At 43.1% G+C, this 27,844-nt stretch overlaps 1 long non-coding RNA gene across 1 annotated transcript in view; it reads right to left on the bottom strand.

The window, feature by feature from the left end:
* Window positions 1-9,426: 9,426 nt before the first annotated feature.
* LOC140622801 (uncharacterized) overlaps window positions 9,427-27,844 on the bottom strand; it is a 36,509-nt gene continuing 18,091 nt past the window's right edge. The window contains exon 3 of the long non-coding RNA XR_012022464.1: window positions 9,427-10,086. This is a non-coding gene — a long non-coding RNA (uncharacterized lncRNA). The remainder of the gene's footprint in view (window positions 10,087-27,844) is intronic.

Genomic DNA, 27,844 nt, shown 5'->3' on the forward strand with positions numbered 1-27,844 from the left:
CAAGGTCTTATGATCAGAATCCGTAGTGTTTGCCCCTACATCACGCACCACAGCTTCCACATTAGCATGTGTGTATATGTATGTGTGTGCACATGCACATGTATATCGCTTCCTATTTTAATCATGATTCGGGAACCAAACACAATAACCTGCTGTCTGGTAGTGACTTACAACCTATGACTTTTCACATGAAGGGTAGGGACCATGACTTGAGAGTCTCACTCTGAACAGTCTACCTAACTCACACAGGAAGCTCTGTGAGTATTGCTGCTCATTCAATTAAAAAAACAAACAAACAAATTCAGGGGCGCCTGGGTGGCTCAGCCAGTTAAGCCTCTGACTCTTGGTTTTGGCTCAGGTCATGATCTCAGGGTTGTGGGATCAAGCTCCTTGTTGGGCTCTGGGCTGGGTGTGGAGCCTGCTTAGGATTCTCTCTCTCCCTCTCCCTCTGCCCTTCCCCTCACCTCTCTCTCAATCTCTCTCTCTGACAGAGAGAGAGATTGAGAGAGAGAGAGAGAGAGAGAGAGAATGAATTCATTACCTTCTGAGGATCCTGACACATATCTATGTGTACCTATCATAAACAAGACAACTTCTTACAAAGAGTAAGGAGTACTTTTTATCTAATTAGGGAATGCTGATTTCTTGGCTATTTGAGATGCCACATCTCAATTGCTCATAGCAGTGTGAAGATACTGATCCAGTGGGCTGTTTGAAAAATATACATTTGAGTGTACAGACTTAAATATATTGTCATTTGCTTACCAGCAAAAATAATTTTGATGGGGGCGGGAAAACTTAGCTCAAGCAAACACATGTTTATGATTAATCAAAAACATGTACTCTTTGTAAGTATCTGGCTTAGGTTCTGCCTCACGTAATAGAAAACCAAATCACTATTGCTTTAAGATGACAGAGGTAAATTTCTCTCTTGCATGAGACAAATTGTCTCTCAAGGTCTGGTCTGATGGCTCCACTGTGTCACAGAGCTGGCTCTTTGACCATTTAGAGCAACAGTTCATGGTGGCAGAGCAACAGGTTGAGTAGAGGAGGGGCTGCATTTTGGGGTGAAGCTCTGTCCACAGATGGAGGTGGGAAGTTGGAATGTTTGCATGAGAAGCCCAGAGACTTCAGAGAAGGAAGGGATGAAGCTCCCAGCCTCACTCTGGCTAGAATCAAGATATTACAAACTTGCAGGCCAACTTGGATGGTACATACCAAAGTCCATCAGAGGAAAATGTTAATTATGCCTTTAAAATAAAATTGTGGAGGCACCTGGGTGGCTCAGTGGATGAGAGGCTGCCCTTGGCTCAGGTGGTAATTCCGGAGTCCTGGGATCGAGTCCTACATCAGGCTCCCTGCAGGGAGCCTGCTTCTGCCTCTGCCTGTGTCTCTGCCGCTCTCTATGTGTTTCTCATGAATAAATAAATTATCTTTAAAAAAAAAGATTTCATGAGAGACACATAGAGAGCGGCAGAGACACAGGCAAAGGAGAAGCAGGTTCCCTGCAGGGAGCCCAATGTGGGACTCGATCCCGGGACTCCAGGATCATGCCCTGGGCCAAAGGCAGGTGCTCAACTGCCGAGACACCCAGGTTTCCCAAATTAAATCTTTAAAAAAAATAAAATTGCCATGAGTGGAGAGAGTGAAGAAATTTTAAAAATTAAAAAGATAACTTAGAACTGGTAAAACTTGGACGGGTGCTTCACAAAATGGGAGCTTCAAACACCTCATGTGAAAGCATACTCAAGGCCCTTAGTCACTAGGGAGATGCAAAATAGACTGCTTCCCAGTTAACAATGACAAGTCTGAGAATACCAAGTGTTGCTGAGGAAGTACAGTGATGAAGATCGGAGAATATGGGGCTGGAGTCAGAGAAATCAGTGCAACCACTTTGGAAAACTGCATAGCCTCTAAAACTGGAGACAAACTTTCCCCTATGGCTCAGTTGTTCCATTTCTCGTTGTAACCCTGCAGAAACTCATGCACACCCGCACCGTGTGCGGCAAAAGAATGTTCATAGCAGCATTATCTGTAATGGTCCCACTCAAGTGGGGATCTGCAAGAGATTGGATCAATATAATGTGGGGTCCTCATGCTACGCAGTATTGAAAATCATATGCTTATGAAAATGAGTGAACCACAGTTACATTCAGGGTGATGGGCTGAAGTGCATTCCGCCCTCATTCGTATGTTCAAGTCCTAATCCCCATACTTCAGAGCATGACCATATTTGGAGACGGGGTTTTCACATGGGTAATGATGTTAATATGAGGTCATATGGGTGGGACTCACGCCAGTCCGAAGATATCCTTATACGAAGAGGAAATTCAGACAGAGACACATATGAGGGGAAGACGGTGCGAAGAGACAGGGAGAAGGTGGCCATCTACAAGCCAAGGAAAGGGCCCTGGAGCAGATCCTTGTCTCACCATCTTCAGGAGGAGGCAACCCTCCTGATGTCTTGACCTTGCACTTTTAACCTCCAGATCTGTGAAAAACTATGTTGCTGTTAAGTTGCCTGTCTGTGGCACTTTGTTATGGCAGCTCTAGCAAACCTGTGCACCCAGCAACAGGGATGAATCTTGTGAACTTGATGCTGAATGAAAAAAGTAAGACACAAAAGATATATATAGAATCACACCATTTATATAAAGTTCAAAGTTATAAAGGCAAAACTATATTGTTTAGGGACACATGGAGAGATGGTAAGAAAAGCAAGGAAGGGATTGCCATAAATGACAGGGAAGTGGGAAGGGACACATGAAAGCTTCTGGGGGGAAGCAGAATAGCAGCATCCTATTTCTTCGTTTGGGTGCTGGCCCCTCAGGTGTTCTTCCTCTAACTATTCATTCACCTGAACCTTTATCTTTAGATACTGTTCAGTGTCTATTTACAAAAAAAAAAAAAAAAAAAAAAAAAAAACCTGTAAAAACAAGGAGAAGGAGGTGGGGGAGAGAGAGAAGAAGGGGAGAGGGAGGAGGGCAGATGGAAGGGGGTGAGGATGGAACAAACGGGCTAACCTGGTTCCAAGTGGGGTTGTCTAAGGGTCTGTGAGGCCTCAGCAATATATAAAGAGGGGATCTGAAGGCAGTGCTGCCTCGGAGCACATCATCTGAGCCCAGAATCTCAGGAGGAACACCCTCCTCTAGAGAACTCGTAAGACCTTTGTAATCTAGGGAAAGTCACTGCCCCTCTGTGAGGTTTGTTTCTCCATCTTTAGACTGGGGAAGGCTCATGAAATGTCCTAAGGCTCTTTCTCTCTCTAACTCAGGTCTCTGCTCAATGTCACCTCCTCCAGGAGGCCTTCCCTAACCACCTCTTGACAATAGCATCTCCTTTCATTCTGTTTCCCTTTATTTTTCTTTTTAATACTTAATGCTGGTGATAGGTATTTGTCACTGAAATTATGTTAAATAGTTGTTCGTTTATTTGTGCATAAGGAGCCGGATTTTCTTTTTCTTTAAGATTTTATTTGAGAGAGAGAGAGAGAGCAAGCATGCGTGTGAGAGAGAGCGAGCAGGGGAAGGGGGTGTGTGGAGTCAGGCTCTCTGCTGAGCAGGGAGCCCAATGCAGGGCTGGATCCCAGGACCCTGATATCATGACCTGAGCCGAAGGCAGACACTTAACCGACTGAGCCACCCAGGCACCCCCAGTGTGACCCATTTTATTTAGCCTCTCCCCATACCCATGCCCAGGGTCACAGCTTCCCCTCAGAGTGGCTCAGCTAACCCTGGATGACCCAAGCTCTGCAGGCTGAGAGCACTTTGGTGTGTGGGCAGTTTCTTCCCTCTGATAGTTTACTGTTGCCGTGCAGAGCGAGGCCCTGCAAACTCGCCATAAAGCCTCCTCTCATTCCTCCATCAGCATTAATTGCTCCCTCCCCCGTTCTTGCCACTCAGTTCCTATATTTAGCACTTATTTTCTTCTGCCTCGTATTAAAGTTAGTTGTTTACTTGCTTGCCTCCCCCACCCCCTCCCCAGGACAGGGGACCAGACCTTCTTCATTATTGCCCTCCTAGCACGGAGCATAGCACCTGATGTTAACAAACGCATTTCTCCCAAAAAGCGTCTGCTATTACCAATGACAGATAATAGGATTTTCGAGTTGATGTAGAGGGCATTAGACCAACCTTCCTTGATATGCCACCTCCAAACGTCCCAATTAAAAAGCTAATTAAGACACAGAGAAAGAAAAAAAAAAACCCAACAAACTCAGAACCTTTCAGAAAAAGTACCAAATTGTTGGCAGGAGTCTGGGACGAATTTTCCCTAATGAGGTGCCAGTGGGGGCCAGGCAAAGCGGCACAGTCGGTGGCCCGTGCATGTCTTGCCTTCTAAACTGACCCAGAACTGCAGGGTGGGAAGCCTGGAGGAGGAAGGCTGGGCCTGCACTCGGGCTCGGAGTCGCTCCAGCCAGATAGCTGGGCAGCCCCTCGCCCCGCAGGTCCAGCTTTCTGGGGCTGTCGCTGTCTTCACTGGGCTCTTCCATTACATGTGTCTGCCCACGTCCACCTGGACACTGGCACTCGGCACCTACAAGGCAGGCAGCAGGGTGGGATGGTGAGGGCCACCCAGAGGCGGTGTTTGTCCACCACACCCGGGCTACACCCGGGCTACAAAGAGCACAGGGTTGGTTAGCTGTATTTTATGGATGGTGACCTGGACGCATCGAAGTAATTCAATCGTATTCATCCAGTTGGAGGGTCTTTTGGCTTTCCAGGAGAGTGTGACACATTCGTATTCATTCTGGCATGTTGGGTCTTATGTTCGTGTTGGGGCTTTATTATCATATTTTGGCCTACATCTTCGCTTTTTGGTTTCCTTTGCTTTTTTCCTTCTCAGTGATACACGCAAAGGTTTATTTGTTTTTATCTTCTGTGATTTGGAAAGCGTACAGCCTATTGTTTTATCCTTTGACACCTTCAAGATTGTAAAACATTTCCCTGAATCTCCATGTCTCTGTCACATTCCAGATGCATCCACCGTTTCTGCCTCCCTTACCAGATAAGGTGAAGAGTGTTCCAGCCTCCCTGCTTGCGTGCCTCTCCGTCAGGGGCTCAGAGTATCTCTCTTTTCAAAAACAACATGGGTCTTCTCTTTCACACATTGGTTCTGAATTTCATGTTCACATTGTAACACTGCTTACCATTATAAATATTGAATTCTGGGTATTTAAGTGGTCTCCACCTATACCACACGTTCCAGGTACTATGGCCATACAAGTTATCCCAAAACTCAATGGCTTCAAACAGCAATCCTTATTATCTTTTCCAGTTTCTGTGCATCATGAATTTAGGCAGATTACAGCAAGGAAGGCTTGTGTCTCCTCTGCAGTGTCTGAGGCCTCAGCAGGAAGACTTAATAGCTGGAGTTTCTAACTTGGCTTAATCATCTGAGGGCTTGGTGCTGACTGCCACCCCACCGGGGACCTGGCTGGGGGCTATTGGACAGAACTTCCAGACACGGCCTCTTGTGTAGTCTGGCTTTCCTCATGATATAGGGGCTGAGTTCTAAACACTTGTGTCCCCAGAGAGAGAGAGAGGGAGCACCAAGGAGAAGCCACGTTGCCTTTCATGACCAAACCTCAGAAATCATTCAGTCACTTCTGCTGCATCCTAGTGGTTAGGGCCATTACAGACATTCACCTAAATTCAATGGAAGTGTGTCAACATCACTCTGTAAGATGAACATGTGAGATGCTTACAAGTATATACACATCGGGATCCCTGGGTGGCTCAGTGGTTGAGCGTCTGCCTTTGGCTCAGGGCATGATCCCTGGTCTGGAGATCGAGTCCTGCATGAGCTCCCTGCAGGAAGCCTGCTTCACCCTCTGCCTGTGTCTCTGCCTCTCTGTGTCTCTCATGAATAAATAAATAAAATCTGAAAAAAGTATACCCATATGTACGTGCATATGTACACATACATACATACGGATATATGTTGGCATGGTCATCTTTGAAAAGTCAGTCACACTGCAATTCCTTAAATTCTTTTTTTTGTTTGAGAGAGAGAGAGAGAGAAAGAGAACACAGGGTAGGGGTTGGGGTGGGGAGGGACAGAGAGAGAGAGAGAATCTTAAGCAGACTCCGCGCTGGAGCCCATGGCAGGGCTCAATCTCACAACCCTGAGATCATGATCTGAGCCAAAATCAAGAGTCAGACACTTAACTGACTGAGCCACGCAGGCACCCCAATTTCCTTGAATTCTTGATTTTGATTTATGTTTCGGATAGCTGGGAGTATGTATTTGAGTACTTCTTTCAGGAAAATTGCATAAATGACTCTCTGAAATCATCCAGAGAGTCTTAACCTGTGGCATGTGAAACTGCCATTTCCTTTTTTATTTTAAAAATTATAAAAGTAATACAAGGCCATGGTAAATAATATAACCATTACAAAAAAGCCCCAAAGGTAATGAAAAGCCTTCATAGCTTTACCTTCTAGACACCATTAACAATTTAGTATATATTCCTGTACACTTTTCTACATATATTTTAGCATATGCTATTATTACTCTCGGATGGGATGGTATTATCCATATTGTTTTTTCCCTTGCTTGATGGAGTGGATTCCCTTTTTACCCCACTTTTGTAAGTGAACCATGTTTCCTCCTGGTAGTCACGAGTACCCTGATCAGCTGGATCTGGTATATTTGTATCTGAGATTGTTTTAAGTAGGCTCCACCCAGCATGGAACCTGAAGCGGGGCTTGAACTCACAACTCTGAGATCAAGAGTCCCACGCTTTTAAGTGACCTAGCCACCCAGGCACCCCACAATATTTTTTAATCAGCTAGGCTCCACACCCAACCTGGTACTTGAAACTCATGATCCTGAGATCAAGAGTCATATGCCCAACCAACTGAGCCAGCCAGGCACTCCTACCTACATTTTTCTTTAACCTGGTTGTCATTTTCCTAGGTCCCTTATTTATAATGTGTTAAATAAAAGGTTTAATGTGTTCATCTTGTATACATACAAGTGTAATGGTTTTGCCTTTTTTTTTTTAATTTTTATTTTTTGGTTTTGCCTTTTTAAAAAAATATACTTTAACTGTCCTTTCCTGAAAAGTTGAGAAATGGTGTTCGGCATTATGTATAACAACACAGCAAGCATGATATAAGGCTACTTATGAGCAATAGAACTCATATATGTATGTACAGTGTGATTAGAACTACATTTAATGTTCTTAAGAAAAAAAGACTGGAAAAGATATACCAAAGTGTGTTAGATGGCTTGATCTATTTTTTATTATTTCCCAAAGAATTTAAAATATGTACCTTTGCTACAGAAGCCCAGTGAGGTTAAAGTCTCAGCCTTTGTTTTATTGATGGAGTGATGATTGCTTTACAGATCTCCAAGGGCCCGGGAGTGGCATCCTGTCCTCTGCAGGGCCTCTGGGGACAGCATCGAGTTCGGGGGGTGGGGTGGGCATATGATGATAGTAACAGTAATAATCATAAAATAATGAGCACATGCAATGTCCCGGGAATTGTGGTAAGCACTATTTAACTGGTTCCTCACAACTCTTTGAAGTAGGTACTATTGGTATTCCCATTTTACAGATGAGGAAACTGAGGCAGTTAGGAGCTAGGAGGTTAGGTGAACTTGTTCAACGAGCGTGTGGTGAAGTGTGGATTGAAACTCATGGAAACTCTCTTGCTACCCTGCGGTCATGTGAGAAACATTGGAAAGGAAGTCCTGGGATCCCTTTCTGAAAAGTCAACCCCCATGCTTAACCTGAGCTCTCAAAATCGATCCATTCAGGAAACAGTTACTGAACCTTTTGGGTCCCCAGCTCTCAGGATGAGTCTTTCAAGTATCTCAGGAGCTGGAATGAGCTGACAGGGTTGGAAGCAAGAACGGAGGGGATGCTGTGAGGGCCGGGAGGGATAGGAGGGGCTTCCAGTTGGAGGTGATGGCAACTTGAGTCTCCACGGAGAGGAAGAGCTGGCCTGCTGAAGGGGTGTGGGGGCGGCGGGGGCAATCAGGGCAGGAGAACAGCCTGAGCAGAGGGGTAAAAATGACACAAGCAGACAAGCTCGGTAAGGACATTCATTCTAGCATTGCTGTCCCCTTACCTCAATGCCCCACCTATCCACCTCCCTGGTTACCAGAAAGCCATTTTGTTCAGTGAAAAGGTAGCTACAGTTATTGTCAGGTGGGTACCCGAACATGCCGATCAGGGCCTACTTCTCCAGGGTATCTGGACTTGGGTCAGACTGGCCCTTTCCAAAGCCCAGTGGCCTGTGATCCAGCCCAGAGCCAGCCACGGCAGTGGTGAGCTAGGGCGTCAGGCGAGTGAGAAGAGCAGGCTGGGGGGAGCCTGAGCAAGGAGTCGATACACCTGAGGTCCGGCGGTATGACCTGCATGGGGTTCCAGGACGCATGCCAAGTCTTTCTAAGTCATTTCTCACTTCCTTCAGCTCAGTGCAGTGCACCTGACTCTTCCAAGGGCAGCTGTCCTGCCCCAGCCCCTGTGAGAAGCAGGTCATTGGAGCCCCCCACCTATAACTGAGGGGCCAGGGTGGGCCGCCTTCCAGAAGCAAGCCGAGCAGGGCACAGGTTGGCCACAGTGAGTGACTCTGGCTTGAAGACGTGGGCTGTCTTTTGAGAGGCTGCAAAGATTCGGATGCAGCTGCAGTTGATGATGGGCCCTAGGGCTGAGGGCTGAGGGTGGTGCTGGGATGGCCATAAGGGGCCAGTACCAGCTGAAGCCCTCGGTGAGCAAAGGTCGTGGGCGGGAAAAAGAAGCTGGGTGGGAAAAGGGAACTGAGTGGGTGCCCAGGAGTCAGAGACAGGCACTCAGATACCTGGAGAAGCAGACAGGTAGCCCAGTCTCGAAATTGCGGGGTTCTGACCCTTCCAGAGGCTTGACTGGGGTCTTCCCTGCGCCTTCAGAACCCTCCCGCCTCCTTCCTGGGGTAGTCCAGGTGATCCCCCACTTCTCTGACACAGCCTGCAAAGCCAGAATCGGGGACTGGATCAGATCACTGCTGCTGCTGGCTGGGCTCAGCCCTTCCCCCGTGACTCTGTGGTTCTTCTCTTGGAGGGATGTGAAACTTCGGGTTGGGGTCACCTTGCTGTCTCGGCACTTGCAAGTTGGGATCTTGCCTCAGCCACTAAAACACACATGGGTGACCCGGACCCCCCTTTCCCCAGCTCTCAAAGGGCCATTCTGCAGCATGCTCCCTCTGTCACAGCAACGCGGAGCTTCACCTGAATCCTGGCTCCCGGAAGGCAGCGATGGTTAAGAAAAGGCCCAACCCCTTTAAGTTCTGGGCAACCAGCTAACTGCACGGGGGACCCCCTTGCTCTGCCCAGAAAAACCCATCTCCATCCTTTCTTACTACCCCCCCCCAGGACTTGCTGATGACTCCCCCCCGTTTACCTGCCTTTCTAAAACCCCAGGCCCCCATCCCTTTCCTTTGAGGCGATCCTCGCCAAAGAAACATTTTGAAATAAAATCTTCATTGTCTGGTGCCTTTTGCTTTTACAATTAGCAGAGGTGGCTGGAAGCGTCATCAGTTGGGCGGGCTATCCAGAACCTCAGGTTCCAGCCCCGGATCACCCGAGCCTGACTTCCCCTTTTGGCAGGTTTCAGGTCTCCAGTGGGAGCTCGCTACCGGCCTCCTGCTTGCAGGATGCGTGAGTGGCACCTCCGCCGTCCAGCCTTGCGCGGGGAGGCGGGGCCGAGGGAGCAGCCGTAACCTCTGTACGCTGCCACCAGAGGGCGGTGGCTCCGCGGAGGAGGGCCCTGGCTTCTGCACCCGCCAGCTCCGGAAGAGCCTCGGAAAGGCGCTTTGAAGTGGAGGCTGCGCAGCCTTCTCAGCCCTCCAGGGCTTTCCCAGGTTGTCCTACCGCTTTGCCGCTCCCCCCACCGCCCTGCAGGCGCCCCTTGGTGCCCCCGCACCCTAGAGTCCTGCGCCGCTGAAGCCGATCTTGAGTGAGCTGGCGCGCGCTGGGAAGCCAGCCTGGGGTCTCTAGGCCGCCAGCGCTTGTCTGGTGATGAGGTCTCTCTCCTCCCCCTCTCGCGGCCCTCGGGCCCCTTGGCTCCACTGGGGACAAGCTGAAGAATGCCTGCAGCTGGGAAATACGGAGGAGAGTCAGAAGGGGGGAGCCCTAAGAGGTCGTCTAACCATCAGCACTTTGGAGCATCACAGGGTCCCCTTCTCAAGTGGGCAAGGCAAGAACGGCTACTCCCTGGGCAAGGCCCCAAACCTGCAGCCCTTAGGGCAGCGCTGGAGGGTCGGGAGGCGGTTCAGCACTTGGCCAAATTAAACGTGAGCCTTCTGCCCAAAGGGGCCCCTCTCGGGGTAGAGACCAAAATGCAGGCCCTTCAGCCAGTCAGCTTGTGCAGTCTCTTGTATTGCCACGGTAGGGTGATCACATTTGCTTTTTCTCCGCATGTATGTCTACAAACACTTAAAAAAAAAAGATTTTGTTTGTTTATTCATAAGAGACATAGAGAGAGGCAGAGACATAGGCAGAGGGAGAAGCAGGGATCCCCACTGAGCAGGGAGCCCTATGCAGGACTGGATCCCACCACCCCGGGGATAATTGACCTGAGCTGAAGGCAGATGCTCAACCCCTGAGCCACCCAGGCCCCCCATATACACGTTTTCCAGCAAATATAAATACAAAAGCCAGACTGTCCTCAGTGGCCAGTCTCTGGTGGTTGAAACAGCAGGAGTGAGAGGAGGATTTTCATTTCCTCTGTGTCGTTCAAATTACTCACTACTATACGCATAAAGCATATATAACACAGAAAGAACGCAGAAAGAAGAATGATTCAGTATTTCTGTTTGACAGAAAGGAAAACCTCCTTTTTTTTAAGTATTGGAAAATGCGGAAGGAAATGAAGAAAATAACATTCATCAGTAATGTCACACTCCCCCCCCCCCATGGATATTGATGTTTTTCTTTCTGGTTGGTTTCTTTCTCTATAAAACATGGATAACAGTATTAACTGTTCAGGAACGTTGCGAAGATTGAGAGAATGTATACAATAGCTAACATTCCAGAAGGGTTAGCTGTTTCTATACATAACAAATTCAGCACCGTACTATGTACATATTGTTCATATGCTGCTGTTTTCACTTATTTTTAATGGATAGTTTCTCATGTCAACCAGTCTTTAAAACTTATAGTTTTAGTGATTGCACAAAATTGCATTATATTTAAGTACAATTTGTTGAACCTATCCCCTGTTGTTGAACCTTTAGATTGTTTCCAGTTTTTTGCTGTTAAAATAACAGTGAGATTAACATCTTTAAACATCTCTCCTTGTCAGCATTTCTGATTACTTCCTTAGATGGATTTCTAGAGGCAGGATTACTGGGACAAAGGGTGCAAATATTTTTCAGGCTTTTGATTCGGGTTACCAAATTGCTTCCCAGAAAGATCTTGCCAATTTACACTCCCACCTGCAGCGTGTGAGAATGCCTGTCCCACAGCACACAAAGGAGGGATTTTTTGGGGATGGGTGAGATTTGATTATGTTGTTGGACCAAGGAGAAGAAGCCCTGTAGGGAGAGAGAATTTGAATTTCAGGAGAGGAGGGATTGTCTAAAGGAGTGAGGTCCCTGAGAGAAAGAGAGGGGGATTGGGGACACGTTCATGGGGGTCGCCTGGACTCAGAAGGGACATCTCATTTTTTTTAAGATTTTATTTATTTATTCATAAGAGATACAGAGAGAGAGGTAGAGACATAGGCAGAGGGAGAAGCAGGCTCCGTGCAGGGAGCTGGATGTGGGACTCAATCCCAGGACCCCAGGATCACAACCTGAGCTGAAGGTGGATGCTCAACCACTGAGTCACCCAGGCATCCCTGACACCTCATATTCTGAGGCTGGGGAAAAGAGGTGTGACTGGACAGGCAGTCGCTATAAGCAGGTAGATGAGATTCAAGGGAGCTAGGCCCTAGGGGTTTCCTTTTCTCAATAAAACAGGAGGCTGAGTTCAAGGGTACGAAGGCTGAAGAGGAAGAGACTTGAGAAGATGCAGCCCTTTTACCTACAGAGACTAACAGGTTTGAAAGTCAGGTTGAGGCATGTGACCCAGTATGTGGTGCCACTATTCTTAAGGGCTGTGTGTATTTTCTCTACCATATGCAGCTACCTGGGAAAGTAAGACTTGTATTTGTTAATTTATTTTATTGTTTTAAAGATTTTATTTATTTGAGAGAGAGAGAGAGCGCACATGAGAGTAGTAGTCGTGTGTGTGTGGGGGGTGTTGCAGAAGGAGAGGGAGATAGAGACTCTGAAGCAGACTGCATGCTGAGCATGGAGCCGGACATGGACTGGATCTCATGACCCTGAGATCATGACCTGAGTTGAAAGCAAGAGTTGTATGCTTAACTGACTGAGCCACCCAGGCATCCCCATATTCGTTAATTTAAACCAACTTCTTCAAAATATGTGGTAAACTCGAGAACAATGAAGCTGGCGGGGTCAGAGTAATAAACGTTTATGAATTTCTGGAGTTGTACCAAACTCTCAAGGAACAGTTAATTCCTATCTTATGTAAGTTTCTCAGAAAGTTGGAAAAGACCAAATACCGCCCAGATCATTTTATGAAACCAGTGCAATATGTATTCTAAAATCAGTAAAGACAAAGCAATAAGAGAAAAGAATAGGTTCCTTTCACCTATGATGTACATATAAAAATCCCAAATGAAATATCAGTTAACTAATCCAATTATGTATTTAAAACATACATTTTGATCAAGTAGGATTTATGCCAGGAATTCCGAGTTCCCTCCACATCAGAATCACCCCATGAATAAAGGACAAACACAATACCATTATCTCAATTCATTGATGAAGAGAAAATGTCTGATAAAGTTCATCACTTTATGGATATAAGAGAGACATCCTTAACTGGTGAAGGTTATATGGCAAGAGCTTAAGGCAAACATTCGCTTAATGAAAAGACGTGAAGTGCATCTTCTTTAAGATATGGAATGAAAAAAAAAAAAAGATATGGAATGAAATCCGAATCCAACTATAGTGCTACTGTTGAATATATAGTAATGGACATTCCTGGCAAATGGATCAGGGGAGAAGGAATAAGAGATATAAGGATGAGAAGAGATAAAAATGATGGTTATGTAAAGATAATGTTTTCATTTTCCTTGAAAAACAAAGAGAATCAACAGACAGACTGTCAAACTGATTAAAAGAATTCAGTAAATCACTAGATAAGAGATTAACCTAAAAAAAGAAATCCTTGGGGCACCTGGGTGGCTCAATCAGTCAAGCATCGGATTCCTGATTTCAGCTCAGGTCATGGTCTTGGGGTTGTAAAATCAAACCCCCAGTGGGTCTCTGCGCTCTGTGGGGAGTCTGCTTGAGATTTTTTTCCCTCTCCCTCTGTTCCTCCATGCCACCTTTTTCTCTGTCTCCAATAAATAAATCTTAAAAAAAAAAAAAAGAAATTCATAACGTTTCTCTTCACCAGCAGTAACCAGCTTCTGGGAGAAGGGGATCAAAATAGCATGTAAAATCTCTAACCATGAACTTGTCTAAGAATATACAAGAAACCTACAGAGAGAACTTTAAACTTTAATAAAGGATGTAGAAACTAACCTGAATAAATGTAGGCAAATCTCACACTCTTGGATAAAATGGCTTACTATTATACGGATGTTCTTCATGAGTTAATCTACATGTGCAATGAAATCCCAATAAAAATTCCAGGTGTGTTTTCCCGGAACTTGGCAAACTCATTCTAAAATGTATAGGGACAAACAGGACTAAGTCAAGCTTGCAAAAGAATAGCAAAGAGCAGCCCACTACAAAGCTGTCTATGAACTGAACAAAGCAAAACAACGACATTGGTTCGGCACAAAGACAGACCAATAGATCATGGAACAGAATGGAAAATGGAGTATAAGTGTGGGAGGCATCACAAATCAATAAAGAAGGGACAGATTAAACCAGCTCACTACATGGAGAAAATAAATGAGATCCCTGCCTAACACCAAATAAGAAGATACACTCTAAATTACAAAAAACCTCACTATAAAAATAAAACTCGAAATTAATAGAAGAAAATATAGGAGAGTATCCTTGGAACCTGAGTTGAGAGAAAAGGCTCTTTTTTTTAAAAGATTTTTTTTTTTAATTCATGAGACACAGAGAAAGAGGCAGAGACACTGGCAGAGGGAGAAGCAGGCTCCCTGCAGGGAGCCCGACGTGGGACTCCATCCCAGACCCCGGGGATCACGACCTGAGTTGAAGGCAGATGCTCAACCACTGAACCACTCAGGTGCCCCAGGAGAAAGACTCTATAAAACTTCAAAAGTTCAAACCAGAAGGAAAAAATGGATTCATTTGATCATGTCAAGATTAAGGATTTCTGTTCAAGAGAGGATACCATGGACAATACTTGATAGAATAAGTGGATATATTTGTAAATCTAAATATGATAAGGCACTTCAAAATAAATAAATTAATTAAGATGATGAGGAATTAATACATAGAATATACTTCCCCAAAATAGAATATACAAGTAACTCATGCAAACCAATAAGCAAAAGAGAGTTTCCGGTCCAGCAAGTCAGGAGCTTGGAAGTCTACACTCTCTCCTAACAAGTAAAAAATAGAACACACTGAAAATAAACAACTGTTCTTAGATCTGCCAGAGAATTGAGGACACAGGGCAAACCACTGCTCCAAAAACTGGAGATACAGACAGATGGATGCTCACAACTTACCAGAGCAGAAACCTTCCTGGAACCAGGGCTGGGTGGGAAAACTGGAACTGTGCTTGTCGGATTTCTGAAGGCTCAGGGTGCACAAGTCTGAGATTTAGGAACCCCAGGGGTGCCCAGTCTTAGAGTTTTACCTCCAGAAGCTCTACAGGTTCTCACAGCAAATATCAGAGAGAGCTCTATTCACACTTCTAGCAGAGGGAGGGGAAAAAGTAACCATTCTGAAATATGCTGGAGGACTTTGTTCTTAACACCAGCCCTCAGGAGAAACTTTTAGCTGAGCTTTGCTCGCCATGGTTTTATCATACCTTAACCAACCTGGAAGAGAGGAAATACCCAACTCCAGCCTCCAGCCAGCTCTAGCCATTCTGGTCCACTTGACTGGGGTGGGGGTGGGGGACTGGGAAGTACTTGTGAAGTTCATTCCAAAGATACAGGTTCACGAACAAGACTAAGAGCTCATCATAGGCCTCTAGGCTTCTTCTCCCCCACATATACTTTATACCACATCACTAAAGGCCCACTTAGGGGCACTTGGGTGGCTCAGTGGTTGAGCGTCTGCCTTTGGCTCAGGTTGTGATCCCAGGGCCCTGGGGTCGAGTCTCCCATGGGGCTCCCTGCAGGGAGCCTGCTTCTCCCTCTGCTTCTCTCTGTGTCTCTCATGAATAAATAAATAAAATCCTTTAAAAAATTGGCCCACTTACCACAGTTACCTTTATCCAGCACATCACATCTGGCTTTCAATAAAAAATTACGATGTGTACTCAGAGGTAAAAACACAGTTTGAAGAGACAGAACAAGCACCAGAACCAGACTCAAACCTAGCAGAGATGTTGGAATGATCAGATTAGGTTTTGGAATAACTGTAATGAACATGGTGAGGGAATGGATGGATGAAGTAGACAACATTCAAGAACAGTAAGGTCATGTAAGCAGAGAGATGGACATTCTAAGAAAGAATTAAAAGGAAATGGTAGAGATAAAAATCATTGTAGCAGAAATGAAGAATGCCATCTCATTAATAGAGTGGACATTATTAGGTCAATAGAAACTTCGGTTTCTATTGAATGCATCAATAGAAACTTCCAGAACTGAAAAGCTAAGAGAAAAATGACGCAAAAATGGAATGGGATATCCAAGGACTGTGGAGAACTACAAAAGGTGTAACATGCACATAATAGGAACACTAGAGAAGGAGAGAAAGATACAAACGAAATATTTGAAGCAGTAAAGACCGAAAATTTCCCAACATTAATGTCAGACACCAAAACGCAGATCCAGGAAGCTCAGAGAACACCAAGCAGGATAAATCCCCCTCAACAAAGAACCCTACACCTAGACATATTCAAATTGAAAAAAAAAAAATCAATGGTAAAGCCTTAAAAGAAGCCAGGAGGAATACATCTTATCTGTAATGGAGCAAAGATAAGAATTACACTGGAGGAGGGGCGCCTGGGTAGCTTAGAGGTTGAGTATCTGCCGGTAGCTCAGGTGGTGATCCCAGGGTCCTGGGATCGAGTCCTGATTTGGGTTTTCCATAGGGAGCCTGCTTCTCCCTCTGCCTATGTCTCTGCTTCTCTCTGTGTCTCTCATGAATAAATACTTTTTAAAAAAATTACATTCAACTTCTCAGAAACCATGCAGGTAAGAAGTGAGTGCAGTGAAATATTTCAAGTGTTGAGAGAAAAAGAAACCCTGCCAACCTAGAATTCTGTATCCTAGGAAATTATCCTTCAAAAGTGAGGGAGAAATACTTTCTCAGACAAAAAAAAAAAAAAAAGAGGTGATTTGTTGCCAGTAAAACTCCCTTGCAAGAAATTTTAAAAGAAGTTCTTCAGAGAGAAAGAAAATGATCTTGGTCAAAAAATTAGATCCACATAAAGAAAGGAAGAGTGTGGGCAGCTCTGGCGGCCCAGCAGTTTAGTGCCACCTTCAGCCCAGGGTGTGATCCTGGAGTCACAGGATGGAGTCCCACATTGGGCTCCCTTCATGAAGCCTGCTTCTCCCTCTGCCTATGTCTCTGCTTCTCTCTCTCTCTCTCTCTCTCTCTGTGTGTGTGTCTCTCATGAATAAATAAGTAAAAATTTTTAAAAAAAAAGAAAGGAAGAGTGTTAGAGAAGGAATAAGTGAAAGCAAAATAAACACTTTTTAAAAATGTTTAATTGAACTAATATGTAACAGTTTGTTTAAAATAGTAATAGCAGCAATGTGTTCAATGATTTTAGTTTATGTGTAAGTGAAATGAATGACAGCAGTGACATGATGCATGGGAGGATGGAATTAGGAATGTTGGTTATTATTAAGTAAGTACTTGCAGTACCCATGAAGCTGTAGTGTTTTTGAAAGTGAACTTGGATTAGTTGTAGATGTCTATTGCAAACTCTAGGGAAACCAGTAAAAAAAAGTAAGAAAAGAAGTATAACTGATATGCTGAGAAAGGGGAGAAAGTAGAATTCTATAAATTGCTTGGTTAAAACCACAAAAGGCAGAAAAAGAGTACATGACAAATATAGGAACAAAGGCAAGGATAACATAAGAAACAATAGAAACATAACATAGAAAACAATAACACATATGGTAGATATTAACCCAATTATAGTATATCATAATTGTTTTAAATGTCAATGGTCTAAATACACCAAATAGAAGACAGAGATTATCAGAGTGGATAAAAAAAAATGTGACCCAGTTATGTTGTCTATGGAAAACTCCACTGTAAATAAAAAGACACATATAGATCAAAAGTAAGGGGATGGAAAAAGACTAATCAAGAGAAAGCTGGAGTAGCTATATTCATTTCAACCAGGTAAGACTACAGAGCAAGAAAGGTTTTGGGGGACAAAGCCAGGCTGTATATGATGATAGAAAGGTCAATTCTCCAGGAAGACAGAGCAATCCTTAATACGTATGTGCCTAACAATAGAGTGTCAATATATATGGGGAAAAACCGATGGAACTGCAAGAAGAAATAGATGAATCCACTCTCCTAGCTACAGACTTCAACATCCTTCTACCAGAAATGGACAGATCAACAGGCAGAAAATCAGTAAGGACACTGGAATGCTGCACCATCAATCAAGTGGATAGAATTGGTATCTATAAACTACTGCATCCCAGGCCAGAATACATATTCTTTTCAAGCTCACATGGAATACTCACCAACATAGACCATTCTGGGCCATAAAACACATCCTGACAAACTTAAAAAGTAGAAATCATCCAATGTCTGCTCTCAGACCACAGCAGAAGTAAACTAGAAATCATAACAGAGATAGCTGGGAAGTCCCAAGATACTTGGACATTAAACAACACACTTACAAATGACACCTGGGTCAAAGAAGAAGCCTCAAGAGAAGTTTTAAAGTAACTATGTAAAAATGAAAAGACAACTGATCAAAAATTGTATGATGCAGCAAAAGCAGGGCTTAGAGAGAAATTTATAGCACTGATGCATGTATTAGAGAAGATCTAAAATCAATGATCTTAGCTTCCATTTTAGGAAACTAGAAAAGGAAGTGCAGATTAAATCTGAAGTAAGCAAAAAGTTAACAGGTCCTATAGAAAAATGGGTAAAGTTTACCAACAGGCAATTTATAAAAGTGGTAACCCAAATAGGCATATGAAGGGAATTATCAAGAATTAAAATCATTGGTGATCAGAGAATTTCAACTGAAGACAGCAGTGCAGTGTCACCTTACATCTACTAGACTGGCAATACTTAGAAAGCTGGAAAATGCCTAGTGTTGGCAGGTGTATGGAGATTCAGGCTCCTACACCTGCTGCCACTGGGGATGCAGAACAGTCAACCTTTCTGGAGAGCAGTCTGGCACAACACCGGCAACTCAGACACGTGCAGAGCCTAGGGCCCAGCAAATCACGTCCTGGTGGATAGACCAAACAAATGATCCTACAGGTCCATCAGGCAATATGCATTAGAATGTTTACTGCTAGGGCAGCCCGCGTGGCTAAGTGGTTTGGCGCTGCTTTTGGCCCAGGGCCTGATCCTGGAGACCAGGGTTCGAGTCCCATGTCGGGCTCCCTGCATGGAGCCTGCTTCTCCCTCTGCCTGTGTCTCTGCCTCTCTCTCTCTCTGTGTGTCTCTCATGAATAAATAAATAAATAAATCTTAAAAAAACAAAGTGTTTACTTGCTGTGTCAGTTCTGATAGTGGGCAATCATAGCTGTCCACCTGCAGAGGAGTAGATGGGTAAAGTATAGAAGGTACACCTGGTAACAATACTATGCTGCAGTTAGAGAAGCAAGGGATTGGATGCATAAGTAGCAATATGAATAGACCTTAAAAACAGTGCTGAGTTGACAAAGGAGATAACTCTAAACCATTCAAATAAATTACAGTACATGCACATATTTTTGTAATTTACTGTGTATATGCTTTTTATCAATTTTCTAAAATGCATATGGAGTGGGGGAGGGATGAATAAGCAGAGCACAGGGGATGTTTAGGGCAATGAAAATAATATGAACCTATGTCATTATGCATTTGTCCAAACCCACAGAATGTACAACACCAACAGTGAGCCCTAGTGTAAACTATGGATTTTAGGTGATTATGATGTGTCAGTGTTGGTTCAGCATTTGTAACAAATATACCCTCTGGTAGGAGATGTTTTAAATGGGAAATGCTACGTATGTGAGGGGGAAAGAGGAGTATGGGGAATCTCTGTATCTTCCCCTTAATTTTGCTGTAAGCCTAAAACTATTCAAAGGAAAAATAAAATTTTAAAAAATGTTTTTAGGTAAAATTTAAATACATATACACAATACTTGAAATGTATCATAAACCTAAATCTAGGAGCTCAGACTGTTCAACTTCTAGAAGAAAACATAGGAGAAAGTCTTTGATTTGGGGATAACGCAAGGATCTCTTAGGCTGAAAAGAGCATGAATGGCAAAAGAAAAAACTGACAAATTGAGCATCATTAAAATGAAAAACATCTGCTTCTCAAAAGACACTGTTAAGAAATGAAAAGGCAAGCCATGGCCTGGAGAAACACATATATGATAAAGGATTTTGGGCGAGTCAACAGTTTATTGCTTCACATTTCCAAGTCCACCCTTCTTCGCCTGCTCCGTGATCCTGGAGGTGGGCTATGCAGAGATTTCACCTGTGACATTTGGAATGATGTTGTGCCAGTAGGGGATGCTGGAGGGACACTGACGGAGGAAGGAGATTTCCCTTCCTGTTTCCTGCAGAGTGCAGGCTTCCTTGCACTGGGCTCCTGTAAAGGGCAGCTTCTCTAGCTCCCAGTTCTGATAGCATAGGGCAACCAGCAGTGCCCAGCTGCTAGAAGCTTCTCTCAACACCTTCTCAAAGTGGTGTGCCACTGCTAAGTGAACCTGACTGTGAGCCACTTCCTCCAGCACCCCTCAGGTGACTTTGCATCAAGTTCCAGGGTTCGGCACCTCCCTGTGGACAATATCACAAAAAGTAGATGTCCTCTGGTGAGCCACCTCAGTGTCTCTTTCACCATCCAGTGAGCTGTGCTGTGCTCTTTCCAACAGGTCTGGAGGTTCTTTTCAGACAACTAGATCTTAGCCCTGCCAGTAGTGGGGCATTTGCTATTCCTGTATTCGTTAGAGCTCTCTTTGACTCTTACAAGCCAATTCTCCATTATTTCAATCTCCTGTTAATAGTTTTCCTGATTGAAAAAAAAAAATAGTTTTCCTGATTGGACCCTAACTGATATGACCTATACCCAGAATGTCTAAAGAAATCTCACAACTCCATAATAAATAAAACATACAATACACTTTAATAATGAATGAAAGATTTAAACATTTCATCAAATAAGATCTTTTATCTTTTTTAAGATTTTATTTATTTATTCATGAGAGACACAGAGACAGAGACAGAGAGGCAGAGACACAGGCAGAGGGAGAAGCAGGCTCCAAGCAGGGAGCCCAATATGGGACTCGATCCCGGGTCTCCAGGATCACAACCTGGGCTAAAGGTGGTGCTAAACTGTTGAGCCACCCGGGCTGCCCAAGATCTTTTTTTTTTTTTTTAAGATTTTATTTATTTCAAATAATATCTATGAATGGCACATAAGCACATAAAAAAAAGATTCTCAGTATGATTAGTCATTAGGAATTGCAAGTGAAAACCACAATGACATGCTGCTACATCACAAAATGGCTCAAATAAAAAAATCTGACAAAACCAACTACTAGTTGTTAAGGCAAAGCAACTGGAACTCTTATACATTGTTGGTGAGAAAGTAAAATGGCTCATCACTTTGGAATTTCTTACAAAATTAAATATATACTTATGAACATATCTCATTGTTTTAACCTGCAACTCTTTAATGACAAATGATATTGAGCATCTTTTTGTATGCTTATTTGCCATCTGTTTATCTTTTTAGTGAAGTGTCTGTTCAGATGTTTTGCCCATTTTTAAATTGGGTTGTTTGTTTTTTTACTATGCAGTTTTAGGAGTTCTTTGTGTATTTTGGAGATAAGTCCTTTATTAGATATGTGTTTTGTACATATATTCTCTCAGTCTGTGACTTTCTCATTCTATGTATGTATGTAACAGTATCTGTGCAAAGTTTTTAATTATAATAAAGTTCAACCAGTCAATTTTTTCTTTAATAAATCGTGTTTTTAGGGGCACCTGGGTGGCTCAGTCAGTTAAGTGACTGACTTGTGGTTTCAGCTCAGGTTGTCATCTCATGGATCATAGGATCAAGCTCCGTGCCTGGCTGGCTCTGTGGTCACCAGGGACTCTACTTGAAGATTCTTTCCATCTGCCCCTCCCCCAACTCCTGTGTATGCACATGTGTGCTCTCTTGCTCTCTCTCAAATAGGGGTGGTGGAAGGGGAGGAGGGCGGGGGGTGGGGGTGAATGGGTGACGGGCACTGAGGGGGGCACTTGATGGGATGAGCACTGGGTGTTATTCTGTATGTTGGTAAATTGAACACCAATAAAAATAAATTTATTATAAAATTAATTAATTAATTAATCTTTAAAAATCAATCATTCAATCAATCATGTTTTTGGTGTTGTATCTAAAAAATTATTGCTAAACCCAAAGTTATCTAGACATTCTCCTGTCTCCCTCTAGAAGTTTTATAGTTTTGTACTTTGCATTTAGGTTTATGATCAATCTTTAGTTAATTAAAAACAATTTTTTAAAGACTTCATTTCTTTATTTGAGAGAGAGACAGAAAGCTCAAGAAGGGGAAGGTACAGAGAGAGAGGAAGAAGCAGACACCTCACTGAGTGCAGAGCCTAATGCGGGGCTGATCCCAGGACCCTGAGATCATGACCTGAGTTGATGTCAGATGCTTAACTGACTGAGCCACCCAGGCACCCCTGAGTTAATTTTTGTGAAAGGTAGAAAGTCTGTGTCTAGATTCCTGGTTGATTGGTTTGTTTGTTTATGCACATCTAGCAATTCCAGTACTATTTATTGAAGACTATTCTTTTTCCATTGAATTGCCTTTTCTCCTTTGACAAAGATCAGTTGATTATTATTGAATGTAAATTTTACTTCAATAGGGCACCTGAGTGTCTCAGTCCATTAAGTGCCTTTGGCTCAAATTGAGATCCCAGGATCCTGGAATCAAGCTCCATTTGGGCTCCCTGCTGAGCAGGGAGCCTGCTTCTCCCTCTCCCTGTGCCTGCTACTCCCTCTGCTTTTGTGCTCTCTCTCTCTTTCTAAGATTTTATTTATTATTCATGAGAGACACATAGAGAGAGAGGCAGAGACTTAGGCAGAGGAGATGCAGGCTTCATGCAGGAAGCCAGATGTGGGGCTCGATCCCCGGTCTCCAGGATCATGCCCTGAGCCAAAGGCAGACGCTCAACTACTGAGCCACCCAGGCATCCCTCTATTTCTGTCAAATAAACAAACAAAATAAAATCTTTAAAAAATTTTTCCTGCAATGAGATTGACTCAAAGGAAAATACATGTGTACAAAACAAATATATATATTTATTTATAGTCTAAAGAATTCTTCTTTATTCTGAGTCATGAACAGTGGCATCACCCTCACATGCCTCTGTTTGCAGTCCATTGCATCATAGTTATGCAATTGTCATATTTTTTTATTGGTATTCCATTGATGATGCACGGAGGCTTTATTGGTAAGTAAAACTAAAAAAAACAGAATACGCTTTGGGAGATTTCAAAACATGAATTCACCTTTTTAAAACAAAAGGCAGATTGAAACAATATTTGTCAGAAATACATATTTGTCAGAAAAATAAACAAAGCATGTGCTTTAGACACAGTAGAGTGATTGTCAAGGTATATAGGAGGGTATGTGGAATGATCATAAAAAAGAGTGAGTGAGTGAATGAATGAATGAATGAAAACAAGTGAGTGGTCTTGCATAGATTATTGATGATAATTCTGGCATCCTGATGGTTGCTACTAAACTGTTATTTCCTTCTTCCTGGGCCCTGGGCTACTTACCTAGAAACTACATTTCCCAGCTCCCTGCAAACCCCACCTCCACCTACTTATGACCATGTGGAAAAATTTTCACCTCAATGTGATGTGAGTAGAAGTGACTACAATTTCCAATTTCATATTCTTAAAGATATGTGCTTCTGTGCTTTATCCTCCTTGCCTTCTTGCTCATCAGAAATGATCACAACTGAAGCAATCTTGAAAACCATATGTTGAAGATAGCAGCCCTGCCTTGCTGCTCTGAGTTGCTGCATGACTTTGAGGAAGAGCCTATAGCATAGAGGAAGTTAGCCCATCTTTGGGAAGGTGAGACTCTGCATTAGTATTTGTGAGATATATCAAAGCAGGGATAAAATGGGGCTGAATAACATCAAGAACTGTTCTGCCTTGAAGAACACCCTTCCCACCCCATCCTTCCATGGTCTTCATTCTTCTTCCTTTTTTAAAAAAAGATGTTTACTTATTTATTTTAGAAAGAGTATAAGAGGGGCAAGGAGCAGACAGAGAGGGGGAGAATCCTGGAGCAGACTCCCCACTGAGCAGGGAGCCCAGTATAGGGCTTGATTCCAGGATCCTTAGATCTGACCAGAGCCAAACTCAAGAGTCAAGTGCTTAACTGATTGACCCACCCAGGCACCCCTTATCTCCATTCTAAATGACTATGACAATAGCTTTTGATCTGGTGTCCTGGGGGCCCACCAGTCTATACTGGAAGAGTCTGCATTAGCCTTTATGGCACTCTCTGGCCCCAAAGTTATGTATCCAAGTTCTGGTTGTGGCGAAAAAGATAAAAGTTAGCAGCACCCTCCTACTCAACCCCTCTACCAGCATGCACACACAACACACACAATGGGTTCCTGGGCACATAGAGGAGAGGAGGGTAGTCTGGAAGGAGTGAGAGGATTAGTATGAATATTTTGTTAATATAGGCAGGTCCATACTGAATCTGGCATCCTACTAAAAATTGTTTACCACCACCAACCACCACCATCCCCAACACTGAAAAGTAAGTACTACAGTTACTTTTCATATTAACATTAAGTTAGTGTTAAATGTTTGTGTTGTGTGTCCTTTTGATCCTCTTTTTGCATCATTTTGTTTTGGATGTGTCTCTTATAAGAGGCATATGGTTGATTTTTTTTTTTTTAACACAATGTGAGTCTTTGTCTTCTACTGGAAGATTTAACTCATTTACATGTATTGTTTAGATTATGTATTTTGGTTTTGGTACTCTTGCTTATGAGTCATACTTGTTTATCATTCTAATTACTTTTTTCCTGTCTTTTCTTATGCTGGCTGGGTTTTGTTTGCTTTTCTTTTGCTGTGATTTGGAAGACAGATATACGATTTTTTAATTCTACTAGAGTTTAAGCTTTTAAAAATATATTTTTTATTTCAAAAAGACCCACACATCTTTATTATCAAGTCTATTTATAGCCTAACAAAATATCAGTGTTCTTCTAAAAAATATATTGCTTTATATCTGTCCCTTAGCAAGTCACCTCCAAACGAGATGATACAGAATCTCCCCCCTCCTTTTTTTTTTTTTTTACTTAGGGGGAGCATGGTAAGGATCTTGGACTTGGCACAAAATAAACATGTAATTTATCACACCTACTGACACCCAGAAGTCCAGTTTTGATCTTCTTCAGTGATCCTTTTGAATTACAGCTGATCTTATGATTAGTTTTATTAGAATTTCTCAATAACGTGGGATTTTTCTTCTGTTTCTCAACCTTTTTTTACCCCCATGACATACATAGCAAACGACATTCACATACAAGGCACAATCTCATGGACATAACCTTTTATTAAGGAACATTAAACATTCTGTAGAGAAGTAAAATAAATAACCCCCCATACATTCTTTGGCATGATATTTATAAAAGCATTTTATAAAAAGCATTTGCCTGCAGCTCAGGCCGTGATCCTAGGTCCTGGGATTGAGTCCCACATCGGGCTCCTTGCAAGGAGCCTGCTTCTCCTCTGCCTATGTCTCTGCCTCTCTCTCTGTCTCTCATGAATCAATAAATAAAATCTTAAAAAAAAATACGAAGCTGTATTTAATTTAAAGTACATCTTCTAATAAATTTTATTTTTTCCCATGTCTTTATAGTGTAGATGATATTAGGAAAGGAACAAGTGTGTGTTGTTGCAGAATAAACGGTGAGTTAATCTTCTACTGTTGAAAATTATCACAGAATTGAATCACATATATCTATGTGACTATGAATACAACATGTTGCCTTTGCATCATTAGTTTGGTTTTGACTTGGTCATCATCACTGCCATGTGACTCCTAATAGAAATGATAATAAGGCCATGCTCTTTCTTGCACCTGCTAGAGTTGGATGTAGTCTTTGGATTTGATTCATCTCCCCTACCTCATTCCCTATTAAGAATTTATCTATAGGTAAAATTAAGAAGAAAATGAAAGTAAGTCTAAGAATCATGACTCCCAGGTACTGAGATCATTCATAATCCCCACAGCTCTTTGGTGCCACTGGCAGGGGGTAATCTCCACTAGTTGAGGCTGCGATAAGATAGACTGTGGGTCATGTTCAATTTTGGTAGTCTCTGTATCAGCCCTGTTTTCATTTCTCAAGAAAGCACATTGTAATTCAAGGGACTGAGAATGCTTGATTATATTTGAATGCACTCTGAGTTTTCACAATTAATTTCAGATTAGACAATATTCCAATCAAAGAAATACAGTGAATGATAAGACAAAAACGGTATATTCTCCACCTATTTTAAGAGATGCAATATTAGAGCTATGATTAAACTCCAAGATAATTAGGTCTCTCTGATTTAAATAAAACACGCCAAAAGAAGCCCCCCCAACCCCCCCTACCCCGCAAGCCCCACTTTTATTGACGTGTGGCGTACATATGCTAATTTATTTTTAACAGATAAATAGCTTTCAAAATTCAGTTCTTGAACCACCCTTAGTCATTAATGTCCTGGGACAACTGTGCCACTGATGACGATGTAGCAAGGTGATACAATCATAACTGCTGGGCATCATATTTCTTGAGCCATAAAATTCATGAATGAACAGTGTCTTTTGACTTTCCTCATTGTAAGCTGTTATTTCAACACTTTTTGGTTGAATATATAATTGCCAACAATTCAACATTCAAAATTAGAAGCCTAGGGGTGCCTAGGTGGCTCAGTCGGTTAAGCATCTGCCTTAGGTTCAGGTTGTGATCCCAGGATCCTGGTATCAAGCTCTGAGTCATGGAGCCATCATTGAGTCATTGAGTCATCAGTCATTGAGTCATCGGTCTCCTTGCTCAACGGGGAGCTTCTTCCTCTCCCTCTGCCTACCACTCCCCCTGCTTGTGCTTTCTCTCTCTATGTCAAATAAATAAATAAAATCTTAAAAAAATTAGAAGCTTATAAATGAAAAGTAAGTTTCTTGTCCCCCTGTCCTCCAGGAGAAGCAGCTATGACTATGGTTTCTTGGGTATCCCTCTGGAAATATTCAACATAATCAGTGAATTTTCAAGGTGTATGTGCGTGTGAGTGTGTGTATTGGTTAGGTTGCATACAACAGAAAGGCCACTATCTTGTCTTAACCAGGTAGGAGTTTCCATTTCTGATGAACAAGGTGTTTGGAGGATGGCAGGCATGGTCCCATAGCATGGTCACCACAGAGTCAGCATGTTGTTATGACAGTGTCAATGTCTGGTCACACCTCTCTTTTTTCTCCCTCATGCTTAGTGTGTGACTTTTGCTTTCTTGCTCATTGTCTCGCGAGTTGGCTGCTACACTCTCATATCTGCACTTCAGAAACCAAACAGAAGAACGAGGGAAGAGTATGCCTATATTAAAGCAAAACGTTCTCAGGTCTCCCAGCTGTCTTCCATTTATATCTCATTGGCCACATGGCGTCACATGGCCACTTGGAGAGAGTCTGGGAAGCAGAATATCTAATCTGGGCCCACTATCGCTCTCAACAAAATGTCTCTCGGGAAAGAAGGACAGCAATAATTGCATTCTATATCTGCCAATCCTACTTGGCTTTTTTCACTTAACTATGTGATTCCACATGCTTTCTCTTCTTAGAATAGACTTGCAATGTCAGTTAGATTCATTTATGTCTTTTTATTCATTTCACAAATAAGAATGTGTTGCTCACTTAGGTGGCAGAGGGAGACTAATTGCTTTCCAATATCCGTTTCTGCTATTTTTAAAACCTCTGGTTTTTAAATGGACAGAAGATGGGGCCCTGGGTGGCTCAGTCGGTTAAGCTTACTCACTTGCTTGCTTTTTTTTTTTTTTAATATTTTATTTATTTATTCATGACAGACACACAGAGAGAGGCAAAGACATAGGCAGGGGGAGAAGCAGACTCCCTGCGGGAGCCCGATGAGGGACTCCATCCCAGGACCCTGGGATCATGCCCTGAGCTGAAGGAGACGCTTAACCGCTGAGCCGCCGGCCATCCAGGCGTCCCAGTTGGTTAAGCTTTCAACTCTTAATCTCAGCTCAGGTCTTGAACTCAGAGTCCTAAGTTCAAGCCTGGTGGTGCCTCCCTGCTGGGTGTGGGACCTGCTTAAAAAAATAAATAAAATAGGGATCCCTGGGTGGCGCAGCGGTTTGGCGCCTGCCTTTGGCCCAGGGCGCGATCCTGGAGATCCGGGATCGAATCCCACATCGGGCTCCCGGTGCATGGAGCCTG

Source organism: Canis lupus, chromosome 32, assembly GCF_048164855.1.
Source record: "Canis lupus baileyi chromosome 32, mCanLup2.hap1, whole genome shotgun sequence".
Classification (NCBI taxonomy): domain Eukaryota; kingdom Metazoa; phylum Chordata; class Mammalia; order Carnivora; family Canidae; genus Canis; species Canis lupus.